General features: G+C 43.9%; 1 non-coding gene across 1 annotated transcript; it reads left to right on the forward strand.

Moving 5' to 3' along the window:
* The first annotated feature begins 13134 nt into the window (after positions 1-13134).
* LOC119941054 lies at positions 13135-13272 on the forward strand. The gene has a single exon (XR_005455092.1). It is a non-coding gene; the product is annotated as a small nucleolar RNA SNORA7 (small nucleolar RNA).
* The last annotated feature ends 2189 nt before the right edge of the window (positions 13273-15461 follow it).

The raw sequence follows: 15461 nt of genomic DNA on the forward strand, positions 1-15461 counted from the left end.
GGCCGACAGAGTCCGCCCGGTCCGGCTACCAAAGAACCGATTAACCATAGTCATTCATTCATTCAATCGTATTTATTGAGCGCTTACTGTGTGCAGAGCACTGTACTAAGCGCATATGCCATATACCGTATGCCACCAAGTGGATCCAAGCACTTGAGTACTCTTCTTCTACAACCCAACCCTCACACTTGCCTCTTCTAGTGCTAACCTTCTCACTGTGCCTCAACTTCGTCAATCTCACGGCCAGCCCCTGCCCACATCCTGCCTCTGACCTGGAATGCCCTCCCTCCTCAAATCCGACGGACAATTACAATTAAATGGAATTAACATTGTTTGCTCAAGGTGGGACATGGACTGTGTCCAACCTGATTAGCTGGTATCTACCCCTGCGCTTAGTAATAATGATAATAATAATAATAATAATGGCATTTATTAAGCACTTACTATGTGCAAAGCACTGTTCTAAGCGCTGGGGGATACAAGGTCATGAGGTTATCCCACGTGGGGCTCACAGTCTTCATCCCCATTTTACAGATGAGGGGACTGAGGCCCAGAGAAGTGAAGTGACTTGCCCAAAGTCACACAGCTGACAAGTGGTGGAGCCGGGATTTGAACCCCTGACCTCTGACTCCAAAGCCTGGGCTCTGCCTGCCATGTAGCAAGCGCTTAATAAATACCATTTGAAAAAAAAATCCAGAATGTAGCTCCTCAGAGGCTAAGCCTCACTGGCTCAACACGGTTTTTTCTTCAATATCCTGTACATCAATAGCCCAGCAGACACCATGAACAGAAAACGCTACGGATGGATATTATCTATTCCTGCTGTTGTTAGTTTACCGTCATAGAATCTGATGAAAAGGCTTTACAGGCAGAACATTTACTTTTTGCTCGATCAGGTTGTGATTTCCATTATTGGATTTTTAATGCACTGGCCAGTTGTCACAGAGACAGAGAGTAATGGGGTCCTTTCACTGAGCAGCATGGCCTAGTGGACAGAGCACGGGCCTGGGATTCAGAAGACCTCGGTTCTAATCCCAGCTCCACCATCTGACTGCTGTGTGATCCTGGGCAAGTCACTGGACTTCTCTGTGCTTCTGTTTCCTCATCTGAAAATGGGGATTCGGCACCCATTCTCCCTCCCCGTTCAATCGTGAGTCCCATGTGAAACGGGAACTGTGTCTGATCGGAGAAATGATTGGAGAACTGTGTCAGAGAAGCAACGTGGCTTAGTGGAACAAGCCTGGGCTTGGGAGTCAGAGGTAGTGGGTTCTACTCCTGGCTCTGCCACTTATCAGCTTTGTGACTTTGGGCAAGTCACTTCACTTCTCTGTGCCTCAGTTACCTCGTCTGTAAAATGGGGATTAAAGACTATGAGCCCCACATGGGACAACCTGATAACCTTGTCTACCCCAGAGCTTAGAACAGTGCTTGGCACATAGTAAGTGCTTAACAAATACTATTATCATTATTATTATCAACAGATATTGCATCTACTCCAGTACTTAGAACAGTGCTTGGCACATAGTAGGAGCTTAACAAATACAACAGTAATTATGCGGGCAGGGAATGTCACCATTTATTGCTGTATTGTGTTTTCCCAAGTGCTTAGTACATTACTCTGCACACAATAAGCGCTTAATAAATACAATTGAATAAATTAATTATTGGAAAGGGGCTTTTTAGACCCTTTTCTCTATAACTCTCACATCCCTTGTTATCACCTTCCTTTATCACTTTCCTAAAGATCTTTCCCAACTTAGGGAAGAGTTAAGAAGATCCCAGTTTACTCAGATCCTATAAGTGTAAGCCCATTAGGGGCAGGGAGTATATCTCATACCTCTTTTCCAATTCAATGCAATATAGCAATGCACCTGGTGGACACTCAATAAGTACCATTACAGCTACTACCGAAGCTACTGATTATGCTCACCAAGAGGCTGACGTGGAGAAGAGGGTTGGGTTCTTTTTAGATCTCTCTTTCCACAGTAGAGAAGTAGCATAGTAGAGCATAGGCCTGGGAATCTGAAGGTCCTGGGTTCTAATCCCACTCCACCGCTTGTCTGCTGTGTGAATTTGGGCAAGTCACTCCGCGTTTCTGTGCCTCTGTTCCCTCATCTGTAAAATGGGGAATAAGATTGTGAGCCCCATGTGGGATAGGGTCTGTGGCCAACCTGATTAGCTTGTATCTATCCCAGTGCTTAGTACAGTGCTTGGTTCATAGTAAGCGCTTAACAAATACCGCAATTATTGGTATTACTGGCCAGTCCGTAGAAGCGGTGACTTGCCACGTCCCCAAGGAGTTGGCCCCGTGAGAAGCAAGTTGGGAGTCACAGGGCATTGAGCAAGGGAAAAAATGAATTTATCAGCCAACTGAAAAAAACACGTCTTAAAAACAAAAACAAAGGAAAATTGCTCATTACTCCAAATTGCATTAGTGTGTGCTCTTTTAATCTGTTTGGGGCTGGTATTTTCTGGATAATTAAAAAGGCAATTTTAAGAGTTTATTTTCTATAAATTAGCCAATAATTCATACCTTTTTTTTTTCCTTTGGAGCCTCTCTTACAGAGTACAGCCACTTGGAAACTAATTCCTTCATCATTTCAGAATACTGAACTAATATATCTTGTTTGATTGTTGCCCTAGCAACCGCTAAGACCAGTCATGATAATTGCACAGAGCTCTGAATCTCTTTAAGGTGTAAAAGCACAAACTATCTTAATAGGCCAAACCTTTTCCCACTGGGACATAAAAGTGATCAATTCCTGTATCAATGTTTTCTCACCCACGAAAATGCCCCCGGTTAATCTGCTTTCTAATCAATCCGACCCCATCTTGAACTTGCGCTCTGCGGATAAATGTAGCAGCAACCCACCCCTTCCAGATGGCGAAATATGCAAGGTGGTCCGCTCCCATCTAGAATCGTATTTTTCATTTTGCCACCCCTATAATAAGATTATTATTTATTGCAAAAATATGTTAATTACATTATGAGCGTAATTGAAAATTTACCGGTACCCTCACCCTTTTTTTCGGCAAAGAAATTGATGTCATAGGAGATGGATGAGAATTCCAACACAACACATCTTTCTCTATTGCTTTTTCCCGTGGCTCATTTTTTATCACGAGGCTTCACTCAGGGATTTTCTTCTAACATTCATTATTGCAATTTTTTTTCCAAAGCGTTCCGGTTCGAGAATCCAACTGGACCGATCCTGAGACTTCTCACCCCAGTGCAACTCAGCTCTCATTTTTTGTTCCTTCCAAGCTAACTTTTAATGGTTCATCGCTTTTGACTCTCCCTTCTCTGATCCACTGTTTTATGCCCTTCTCCCTGTCCCCCTTCAAACTCAGCAGATTCCAACACTACTCATTCTTCCAGCTTCCCTGAAATCCTGACCCTCGAGAAGCCACTCCTAAAACCGATCTTAAAAATCCCATGTCTGGTGAGCGTGGCTTAGTGGAAAGAGCATGGGCTTGGTAGTCAGAGGTCGTGGATTCTACTCCCGGCTCCACCACTTGTCAGCTGTGTGACTTTGAGCAAATCATTTGACTTCTCTGTGCTTCAGTTACCTCATCTGTAAAATGGGGATTAAAGACTGTGAGCCCCACGTGGGACAACCTGATAACTTTTATCAACCCCAGTGCTTAGGACAGTGCTTGGTACATAGTGAGCGCTTAACAAATACCATAATTATCATTATTATTATTAATACTTTTAACCCCCAAGTGTTCGGATTTGTGTACAAAACTTAATTTGGGGTTCACTTGTGTTTTTATCATTTCCTATGTTTTTACTATGATTTGTAAACAGCGTGAAAGAGTCCAGGCCTGGAAATCGGGAGACCTGGCTTCTAATCCTGACTCCTCCACTTGTCAATCAATCAATCAATCAATCAATTAATCAATCGTATTTATTGAGCACTTACTGTGTGCAGAGCACTGTACTAAGCGCTTGGGAAGTACAAGTTGGCAACATATAGAGACAGTCCCTGCCCAACAGTGGGCTCACAGTCTAGAAGTGTGGGGACTAGAAGTGTCTAGTGTGGGACCTTGGACATGTCACTTCACTTCTTGGGGTCTCAGTTTTCTCACCTGGAAAATGGGCATTGAAACCTGTTCTCCCTCCTGCTTTGATTGGAAACCTAATGTGGGACAGGGACCATGTCTCATCTCTGATTTTTATGCTCCAGGGGCATGCTCAGCACATGGCAAGTACTTAGCAAATAACACTTCCATTGTCATTGAAGAAAACTATCAGCAGGTTCAAGAAGGCTTTGGTGAGATTCATAATAAAGTGTTCCATGATGGGTTACTAGATGGAAAATGAGGGCTATAGAAGGGATAATTATGGATGTTGAATGGCCAATGTGTAATCAGGAGGATGGATTTCCAGGTGGGCAGTTCTTCTAACCTCTGTTAAGACAGATTACTGGCCTGGAAAATCCATTGACTTGACCCACTAATGGTCTTGTAATGGTATAATAAGAGAAAGATAAAAGAAATGAGATTCTTCTAAATGTTAAAAGCCTCTGGGCCTTTAAATCCTTTGGGGAATCTTTGGTATGAGGTTATTACAAATCAAGGGGGCCAGCCAGGTTCATCTTATTGGCACTAATTTTCTCAACTTCCTTCTGTGACCCACATTTTCCCCCCAACCCAGCAATGCTGAGTCAACTCATGTGATTGACGATGATGGTGACGGTATTTGTTAAGCGCTTACTATGTGTAAAGCACTGCTCTCACGCCGGGGTAGATACAAGGTTATCAGGTCGGATGCAGTCCCTGTCCCATGTGGGGCTCAGAATCTTCATCCCCATTTTCCTAAATCAGGTAACTGAGGCGTAGAGAAATGAAGTGACTTTCCCAAGGTCACCCAGCAGACAAATGGAGGAACCAGGATCAGATCAATCTCAACATCAAATGAAAACTCTCACCATTAGTTTTAAAGCAGTCCATCACCTTGCCCCCTCCTACCTCACCTCGCTTCTCTCCTGCAGCCCAGCCTGCAGACTCTGCTCCTCTAGTGCTAATTTTCTCACTGGGCCTCCATCTCACATATCTCACCTCCAACCCCAAGCCCATGCCTGTCCTGCTTCTGGCCTGGAATGCCCTCCCTCCTCAAATCTGACAGACAATTTCTCTCCCCCACTTCACAGCCTTATTGAAGGTGCATCTCCTCCAGAAGGCCTTCCCAGACTAAGCCCCCCTTTCCTCATCTCCCACTCCCACCCCGACTTGCTCCCTTTATTCATGCCCCCGGCCAGCCCCACAGCACTAATGTTCAAATCTGTTATTCATTTATTTTAATGTCTGCCTCCCCCTCTAGCCTGTAAGCTCATTGTGGGCAGGGAATGCATCTATTTATTGTATTGTATTCTCCCAAGCGCTTACTGCAGTGCTCTGCACACAGTGAGCACTCAATAAATACGATTGAATGAATGAATGAACCCAGGTCCTTCTGATTTTGGCCTTTCTCCTTCCTCTCCCCCTCCCCTCCTTCCTCTCCCCCTCATCCCCCTCCCCATCCCCCCATCTTACCTCCTTCCCTTCCCCACAGCACCCTGTATATATGTATATATGTTTGTACATATTTATTACTCTATTTATTTATTTTACTTGTACATATCTACTCTATTTTATTTTGTTAGTATGTTTGGTTTTGTTCTCTGTCTCCCCCTTCTAGACTGTGAGCCCACTGTTGGGTAGGGACTGTCTCTATATGTTGCCAACTTGTACTTCCCAAGCACTTAGTACAGCGCTCTGCACACAGTAAGTGCTCAATAAATATGATTGATTGATTGATTGAGCGCTTACTGTGTGCAGAGCACTGTACTAAGCGCTTGAGAAGTATAAATTGGCAACATATAGAGACGGTCCCTACCCAGCAGCGGGCTCACAGTCTAGAAGGGGGAGACGGACAACAAAACAAAACATATTAACAAAATAAAATAAATAAAATAAATATGTACAAGTAAAATAAATAAATAGAGTAATCATCATCATCAATCGTATTTATTGAGCACTTACTGTGTGCAGAGCACTGTACTAAGCGCTTGGGAAGTACAAATTGGCAACATATAGAGACAGTCCCTACCCAACAGTGGGCTCACAGTCTAAAAGGGGGAGACAGAGAACAAAACCAAACATACTAACAAAATAAAATAAATAGAATAGATATGTGCAGTTATGCCATGCTACTTGAATCTATAGAGAGGAAAATAAATGTTTGTACCTATATGTATCTATAGCGATTATTTCTATAGCTCTCCTACTACATCAGTAGGTAGAGAGATATTTAGGTATTCCCTTGTGCAGACACACACATACACACACAGAGACCTCTGCTTGCCATCCCAAGCTTTTTCTTTCAGCTGTGGCTCATAAACCTTTCCTCATGGATCATTTTCAAAAAGAAGGGCTGCGAAATCTCTCCCCGAGACCAGAGATATGGTCTGTGTCCTAGGGGAAGGTTCAGTTGCTGAAGGAGTTCACACCCAAAGCTGAGATTATCATAAGAAATGCAGTTGGATTTGTGACCAGAGTCACGCTGGAACAAATCAAAAGGAAAAGGAAAACTCCAGAGGATTTTTCTGTCCAACCAACCCGATGTGACAAATGTCTTTTGAACTGACCTAATGGGATTTACAAAAGCTTTCTCCTCTAAGATATTAACATGTGCTTAACTAACTATGAAAATAAATGAAAATCAATTCTGAACAGCTTATTAATGCACTTTAAGAGATTGATTTCCAGTTATAATTAGCTAAAATTAGCCTTGCTGATGTTATAAGTTTGTGCATCTAAGGAAAGTAGAACCTTAGCCTTGATGTTATTACATTTAATCATAAAAGAAGTAACACTGACAACACATAGATTCCCATCCAACTCATAAATATGTTTTCTCCTAGAGGCACTGAATTTCTTTAATGGTTTATCCAGGAATGTAACTCATACATAAAAAATTAGCTGGTAAACTGCAATTATGGGGATTGATCAAGGTCTGAAGTTTTAAGCTGCCCCAGTGTCTTACCTAGGAACTTGTTCTTTTTTTTAATGGTATTTGTTAAGTGCTTACTATCCAGGCACAGTAAAGATTCCACAGATTCCATGAGAAGCAGCGTGGCCTAGTGACTAAAGCAGAAGCCTGAGAGTCAGAAGGACCTGGGTTCTAATTCCGGCTCCACCACTTGTCTGCTGTGTGCGACCTTTGGCAAGTCACTTCACTTTTCTGTGCCTCAGTTCCCTCAGTTTCAAAATGGGGATTAGGACTGTGAGCCCCATGTAGGACAGGGACTATACCCAACCTGATTAGCTTGTATCCACCCTAGCGTTTAGCACAGTGCCTGCAACATAGTAAACAATTAACAAATACCGTTTTTAAAAAATACAGATTATCTCTAGTTCTTCTCAGCCGGGGAAACTTTTTCTAGACAAGCTGCTGCCATCCGAGGTGGAATAAGAATCATCTCAAAGGTAAATATAATTTTAGATGCTAACAGGGCTAGAGTGAAACCTGCAAACAATGAACTCGAGAAGTTCCATTCAGTTATCTTGCTAGATCCTAAGATCCTTGAGATCAGGGATTCACCTCCTCGATTGTACTTTCCCAAGTACAGTGCTCTGCACACCTAATAAATGCCATTGATTGATTTATTATTTCATCCATTCATTTATTCAATTGTGTTTATTGAGCTTTTACTGTGTGCAAAGCACTGTACTAAGCACTTGGGAGAGAACGATATAATAATAAACAGACACATTCCCTGCCCACAGTGAGTTTAAAATCTAGAGGGGGATTCATCAGAGATGGAAGACTCTATTGGAAATTCAGGTCCACACAATTCAGTTCACAGTGAATTGTAGACTGCCTAGCTACCCGGGAAGCCCAGATTTTCAACCCCTTCACTTCCCTTCTTGTTGTAAAGTGCAGTTGCAAAGATGCTTTTAAATCAGCAATAGTAGTTTTTAAGGGCTCACCTTGTGCCAGACACCGTCCTAACCCTGAGATAAATAAAAGGTAATCAGGTTGGACACAGTCCATGTCCCACATGGGGCTCACAGTCTTAGTCCCCAAGGTGTGACCTCGGGCAAATCACTTGACTTCTCTGGTCCTCAATTCCTTCATCTGTAAAAAATGGGGATTAAGATTGTGAGCCCCATGTGGGACAGGTATTGTGTCCAAACTTATTAGCTTGTATCTATCCCAGTGCTTAAAGCAGTTCCTGACATAGTAAGTGCTTAATAAATGCCTTGAAAAAAAAATAGGCCTTGAACTGTAGACCCTGAATAGACCCTGGAATACAGTAAACACTTAACAGATACCACTTATCTGCACATAAGTGCTGTGGGGCTGAGGGTGGGGTGAATAAAGGTTGTAAATTCAAGTTTAAGAGTGATGCAGAAGGGAGTGGGAGAAGAGGAAATGAGAGCTAGGCTCCCTTGGGCTCTTTGGATCTTTAATTGACATTCGACAGTCATAACCTAGGGGAAAAACCAAGTTCTAGTCCTGGCTCCAACACTGACCTGCTCTGAGACATCTGGCAAATGAATCGTAATTATTGATAGTATATATTGAGTGCTTATTGTGTTCAGTGCACTCTACCAAGCACTTGGAAGAGTACAATTTAACAAAGTCTTTTTGGAGGGGGTTGTTTCTTATGGTATTTGTTTAGCGCTTACTCTGTGCCAGACACTGTACTAAGCACTGGGGTAGATTCATGCTGATCAGACTGGACACAGTCCCTGTCCCACCAGGGGCACACAGCCTAAATCTCCATTTTACAAATGAAGTAGCTCTTCGTCTCTTGAAGCTCTTGAAATCTCCTTTTCTCCAGAAAGCCTTCTCTGATTAATCTTTCTTTTCCCCAGCCGATATCCCTCCATGACTCCGACTTCCGCATCAACCGCTAAGCACTTGGACACTCAGTTCCCCCAAAGCACTCTGGGTGCGTCTTCATGCTCTACTTCTTCCTCCTTCCTTTTAATGTCTTTCTCCTTCACTGGCTTATAAAGTCCACGAGTGCACATATCACGTCTTCTAACTCCAGTGTACTCCCCCAAGTATTTAGCCCAGTGCTTTGCACACAGCACGCGTTCAAGAATGACGGTTGTTTGATGAACATGGCATTTGACCTGCTATAGCCACTGAAGGTCTTTTTATAATAATAAAATAATAATAATTATAATAATTATTATAATAATATTTGTTAAGCACTTACTATGTGCCAGGTGCTGTACTAAGCACTGGGGTGGACAGAGGTAAATCAGGTTAAACACAGTCCGTGTCTCATGTGGGGCCCACAGTCCCAAATCCAGATGAGGTAACAGAGGACCAGAGAAATGACTTGCCCAAGGTCACACAACAGGTAAGTGACAGAGTGGGATTCAAAAACGCTTTCTGGAAAAAAAAAGGATTTTATGCAGTTGCTCCCATATTTCCGCCACAACTCCAGCTACAGAAAGACACTGCACTGATCAAATTTGAATGATATATGTTATATTTTTGCCCTTCAGCTCAAGAGAGTGCCAGGTGATCTTTAGATTTTATAGATAATACCATGGTAGTGCCAACCACATAAAAGGTGATTTATCTGGCTGTTATTTTCAAAAGCTACCAGGACTGCCAAGGAAGCATGTGGGAAGCATCGTGATCCAATAACAATTGAAAAAGGGGGACGAACAACTACGTTTTACCCCTTTAAAAGCCTACGAGCAGATTGGCTTTGAAGATACTTGTTCCCTTTTTCTAATGGTATTTGTTAAGTGCTTACTATGTGTTGAGCACTGTAGATACAAGATAATCGGACTGAGCAAAGTCCCTGTCCCACGTGGGGCTCACAGTCTAAGGAGGGAAAACAAGTATTCAATCCTGATTTCACAGTTGAGGAAACTGAGGCACAGAGAAGTCAGGTGACTTGTCCAAGGACACAGTGGCAGAGCTGGGCTTAGAAAGCATGTCTTCTGACTCTTTCCCGTGCTCTTTCCACTAGGCTCAGCTGCTCTCCACAAAAATATGCCAGTAGCAGACCATACGGTCATTGGCATTTGAATCTGATAACATGGATCTCCTACCGTGATGAAGATATGGCGTGGTGGAAACATATATCTGTAAATTTTTTATGTATATGAATGTCTGTCTTCCCCTCTAGACTATTAGCTTTTTGTGGGCAGAGATCGTATCTACCAACCCCGTTGTATTTTACTCTCCTAAGCATTTGGACAGCGTGCTGCACACAGTGTTCAATAAATATGATTGATTGATTAATTAGTTTGAAACACTAGTTCCTTATGGTGTCTGGTAGTTGAGGTGGTAGTGTATTCTACTTCCTTTATTATTAATAATAATAACAATAATAGTATTTGTTTAGCACTTTGTGCTACGTGCTATGGTAGATGTAAAATAATACAAGATAAACCTGATTAGTCCCACATGGGGCTTACAGTTCATGTTGGAGGGAGGAGGATGTAATCTCCATTTTACAGTTGAGAAAACCGAGGCACAGAAAACTCAAGTGACTTGCCCAAGGTCACATAGCAGACAAGAGAAAGAGCTGGATTAAAACTTAGGCCCTTTGATTCCCAGACCTGTGCTCTTTCCATTAGGCCACACTGCTTTTCTTGCAGCTGCTTCCTTTGGTAAAGAAGTGGAAAAACCAATCGAGTCTCCTTTGAGAGTCTGTCAGAAGGAGAGTAATGTCAAGCTCCAGACCAAACAGGAAAGCTACTGATGAGAATCAGTGTGGCCTAGTGGTTAAAGTCCAGGGCTGGGAGTCAGAGAACACAGGTTCCGCCGCCATTTACCTGTTGTGTGACCTTGGGCCTTCTCTGGGCCTCAGTTACACATCTGTAAAATTAGCTCGTGTCTACCGCAGCGCTTAGCACAGTGCCTGGTACCTCAAAAAGCGCTTAACAGATACCATAAAACAAAACAAACCAGAGGTGCCAACGTTTAACTCTGTGCTTGTGAGTGAAAAGGGGGCAAGGATTTCAGCAGCAGTGGCCTTAGGGAGTGAACAAGCCAGAGAGCCTCTCAAGGAGATGGAGAAGAGATTCTCTGAGGAAAGCCACCCAAATCAGAGTGGGGAATAAGCTGAGCAGAGAGTGGAGAAAGAGTAGAAGGAGGAGATAGAAGAGAAGCAGCAGCATTCTCCTCAGGCACTTCAAAGCTCTGTCAACTCTGCCCACCAAGTTCAATGTCACCGTGTAACGAAAGATCCCTAGGAACTGGGAAACGCTAACAGCTTCCAATCGCTGGTATTTATTGAGCACTTTCTGTGTACAGAGAGCACTGTACTAAGTGCTTAGGAGAATACAATACCACAGAGTTGGTAAACACAGAGCTTCGTATAGTGTTCAGCACAAAGTAAGCATTTAACAAATGTCCACAAGGAGCTTCCAGTCTTACCAGATTGAGTGTCAGCCCGGAGTCAGAGAGAGGAGGGAAGGGGGAAAGAGGCAATAACAGGAAAAAGTTTCTCTAAACTTCCTCCTTGATTCCTTCCCCTTTCTCCCTCCCTCTCTTCTTCTCTTCCCCTCTGAGAGAATGGGCAAGGGGGAGAGGACAGAAAGGAGGGGGAGATTATAAGGTCCTCGAGAGCAAGGAAAAGTGCCTATTTATTTTGTTATACTCTCCCAAGTGCTTAATTCAGTGCTGTGCATACAGCAAGTGTTCAATAAATACTGTTGTCTGAGTAACTGAATAAATATCGTTGATGACTGATTGATTTAGTCAACAGAAGCAAGCAACGTGGTTAAGTGGAAAGAGAATGGGCCTGGAAGTAAAGAGATCCTGGATTCTACTTCTGATTCTGCCAAATGCTTGATGTGTGACCTTGGGTAAATCACTTAACTTCTCTATGCCTCAATTCTCCTGTTCTCCCTCTTTCTTAGACTGTGAGCCCCAGGAGGGGCAGGGACTGTCTCCAACCTAATTAATTTGTACCTATCCCAGTGTTTGACCCATAGTAAGTGCTTAATACATACCATTTAAAAAAGCCCATAAACTTGGAGTTATCTCCACTCATCTCTCTCATTCAACCCACATATTCAGCCTGTCACCAAATGTTGTCTGTTCTTCCTTCACAACATCAGTAAAATCCGCCGTTTCCTTTCCATCTGAACTGCTACCACATTAATCCAAGCATTTGTCTTATCCCACCTTGATTACTGCATCAGCCTCCTTGCTGACCTCCCAGCCTCCTGTCTCTCCCGACTCCAGCCCATACTTCACTCTGCTGCCAGGATCATTTTTTTACAAAACTGTTCAGTCCATGTTTCCCCACTCCTCAAGAACCTCCAGGTGTTGCCCACACACCTCCACATCAAACAGAAACTCCTCACCATCTGCTTTAAAGCACTCAATTGCCTTGCCCCCTCCTATCTTATCTTGCTGATTTCCTACTGCTTAATAAATGCCATCATTATTATTATTATTAGTGCAACCCAGCCCGCACACTTCACTCCTCTAATGCCAGAGTATTCACTGGACCTCGATCTCCTCTATCTCGCTGCTAACCCCTCTCCCACATCCTGCCTCTGGCCTGGAACTCTGTCCTCCTTCATACCCGACAGTCCATCACTCTCTCCACCTTCAAAATCTTATCACGTCTTTTCCAAGAGGCTTTCCCCGACTAAGCCCTAATTGCCCCCATTCCCTCTCCCATCTGTGTCACCTTGCACTTGGATTTGTACCCCTTATCATCCCACCCCCAACCCCACAGCATTTATGTAATAATAATAATAATGGTATTTGTTAAGCGCTTCCTATGTGCAAAGCACTGTTCTGAGCACTGGGGAGGTTACAAGGTGATCAGGTTGTCCCACTTGGGGCTCACAGTCCCAATCCCCATTTTACAGATGAGGGAACTGGGGCCCAGAGAAGTTAAGTGACTTGCCCAAAGTCACACAGCTGACAATTGGTGGAGCCAGGATTTGAACCCATGACCTCTGACTCCAAAGCCCGTGCATGTACATATCTGTAATTTATTTCTTCATAGTAATGTCTGTCTCCCCCTTTAAACTGTAAGCTCCTTATAGGCAGGGAACATGCCCGCCAACTCTGTTAGATTGTATTCTCCCATGTTCTTAATAAATTGCTCTGAAATTTGAAATTCCACCCTGCCAGGAGAAGAGATCCCCCTCTCAGGTTCACACCTGGAGAGTTTCCAGCCCTCTGCCAGTCTTGGCTTTGGGAGGGAAAGTCAAGCAGAGGTCTACCCATTCCATTCCTAGCTTGACCAGTGGCTAGCGAGTGGCAGGCAATCTGCTACATGTCAAAACTCACCTGTTGCTGGGAAGCAACGGCATGGAAGAGAGTCGAGGGCGGAGACTCAAGTTTACTGCACAGAAGAAGGCGATGGTAAACCATTTCTGTATTTTTACCAAGAAAACTCCGTGGATACACTACTAAAACCTTTGCAGATGGAGGTGGTGTGTTCTGGGGGAGATGTACAACAGTGCCTCAGCCCTTAGAACAGTGTCTGGCACATAGTAAGTGCTTAACAAATACATTATGAGTCCATGGAGTCGCTAGGGGATGGTCTCGATAGTACAAGGCAAGACAAAGAGGAGAGAACGCTACCTGCAATGAAAATCCATGGGCAACGCTCAGCGGAGTCACACGGGTGAAAAAAGACAATCTGTCCCTGGATTAAAGGACTCACTCAACCCTCCAAATCACTCTGTATTCGAGGCCAAATGTCTAAGCATTCCCAGACTCCTTCGGGGACCCTGGTCAGGAGCAATTGATGGGGAACCATTTTAGGAAGCATATTTCCAGAAGTGACCGAATGCATAGTCAGTCGTGTCGTGGGGTGAGTGACTTCCTCTAGTGAACGGACTAGGCAGAGATGGACGTCCAATTACTTTTGTTTTCTTTCTGGCTGAAAAGAGGACAGATGGAGAAACGTCAAACCGTGGAATACAACATTAAGGCCACCTGCAAACCATCTGCCTGGGGTCCCTGCAGGGGGAGATTTGGGCAAGAATAGGACCCGATTAAGGCTCATTTCACATTTCCATCTGAGTGACCCGCCGAAGGCAGGATGAGGCTGAAGAAAATGCTTCCAAGGGGGTAGAGAAGCAGCGTGGCCTGTGGAGAGAGCCCGGGCCCGGGAGTCAGAAGGACCTGGGTTCTAATCTCGACTCTGCCACTTGTCTGCTGTGTGATCTTGAGCAAGTTGCTTCACTTCTCTGGGTCTCAGTTCCCTCATCTGTAAAATTTCACAGGTATACTTTTTTCCAGAGCTTAGTGTAGTGTTTGACACAAAGTAAGCATTTAACAAATGCCCCTACCTTTAGTCTCCAGCCTCCCACATCTACCCCGATATATCGGTGATCAACGGATGATATCTGGTGCACCTGAAGACCAAGAGAGTTCTGAGGGGAAGTAGCGTGGCTCAGTAGAAAGAGCCTGGGCTTTGGAGTCAGAGGTCATGGGTTCAAATCCCGTCTCCGCCGCTTGTCAGCTGTGTGACTTTGGGCAAGTCACTTAACTTCTCTGGGCCTCAGTGACCTCATCTGTAAAGTGGGGATTAAGATTGTGAGCCCCACATGGGATAATCTGATCACCTTGTATCTTCCCCAGCACTTAGAACAGTGTTTTGCACACAGTAAGCGCTTAACAAATACCAAAATTATTATTATTATGCATGTGCCGTAAGGAAGAGGACATATCGACTCCAAAATTCGACCAGCAGATCTTCATGGGAAATTTCAGAGCCCAGGTGACAGTGCTGTGCCCAAACATGGAGAAAAGGCCATCAGACCCCACAGGATTGGAAACCCAAATACCAATTGCCCACCCAGCAATTGGGCCAAATGTCAGTTAGTAATTACGGACCTTGAAGTTCACCAGATGCTGTTCTCTGAACCATTTTTTAAGATGGGTGAGGCAGGGAATATTTTGGACAGGTTTTCTAGTCCCTTCCCCATTCCAGGTGAGCAGAGTTGTTCAGAATCCCAAGTATTGATGAAAAATAATAATAATTATGAAGAACTGTGGTATTTGTTAATGATAACAATGATGGTATTTGTTAAGCGCTTACTATGTGCCAAGCACTATTCTAAGCACTGGGGGAGATACCAGGTAATTAGGTTGTCCCATGTGGGGTTCACAGTCTTAATCCCCATTTGACAGATAAGGTAACTGAGGTAACTAAGGAAGTGACATGCCCAAAGTCACACAGCTGACAAGTGGCAGAGCTGGGATTAGAACCCATGACCTCTGGCTCCCAAGCCCGGGCTCTTTCCACTGGGCCACACTGCTTCTCTAAGGTCTAAGGTTAAGGTCTTACTATGTGCCAGATACTGTACTAAGTGCTAGGGTGGATACAAGCAAATCAGTTTGGACACAGTCCCTGTCTCCCATGGGGCTCAAAATCTTAATTGCCATTTTACAGGTGAGATAACTGAAGCCCAGAGAAGTGAAGCGACTTGCCCAAGGCTACACAGCAGGCAAATGG

This window comes from Tachyglossus aculeatus, chromosome 19 (assembly GCF_015852505.1).
Source record: "Tachyglossus aculeatus isolate mTacAcu1 chromosome 19, mTacAcu1.pri, whole genome shotgun sequence".
Classification (NCBI taxonomy): Eukaryota; Metazoa; Chordata; class Mammalia; order Monotremata; family Tachyglossidae; genus Tachyglossus; species Tachyglossus aculeatus.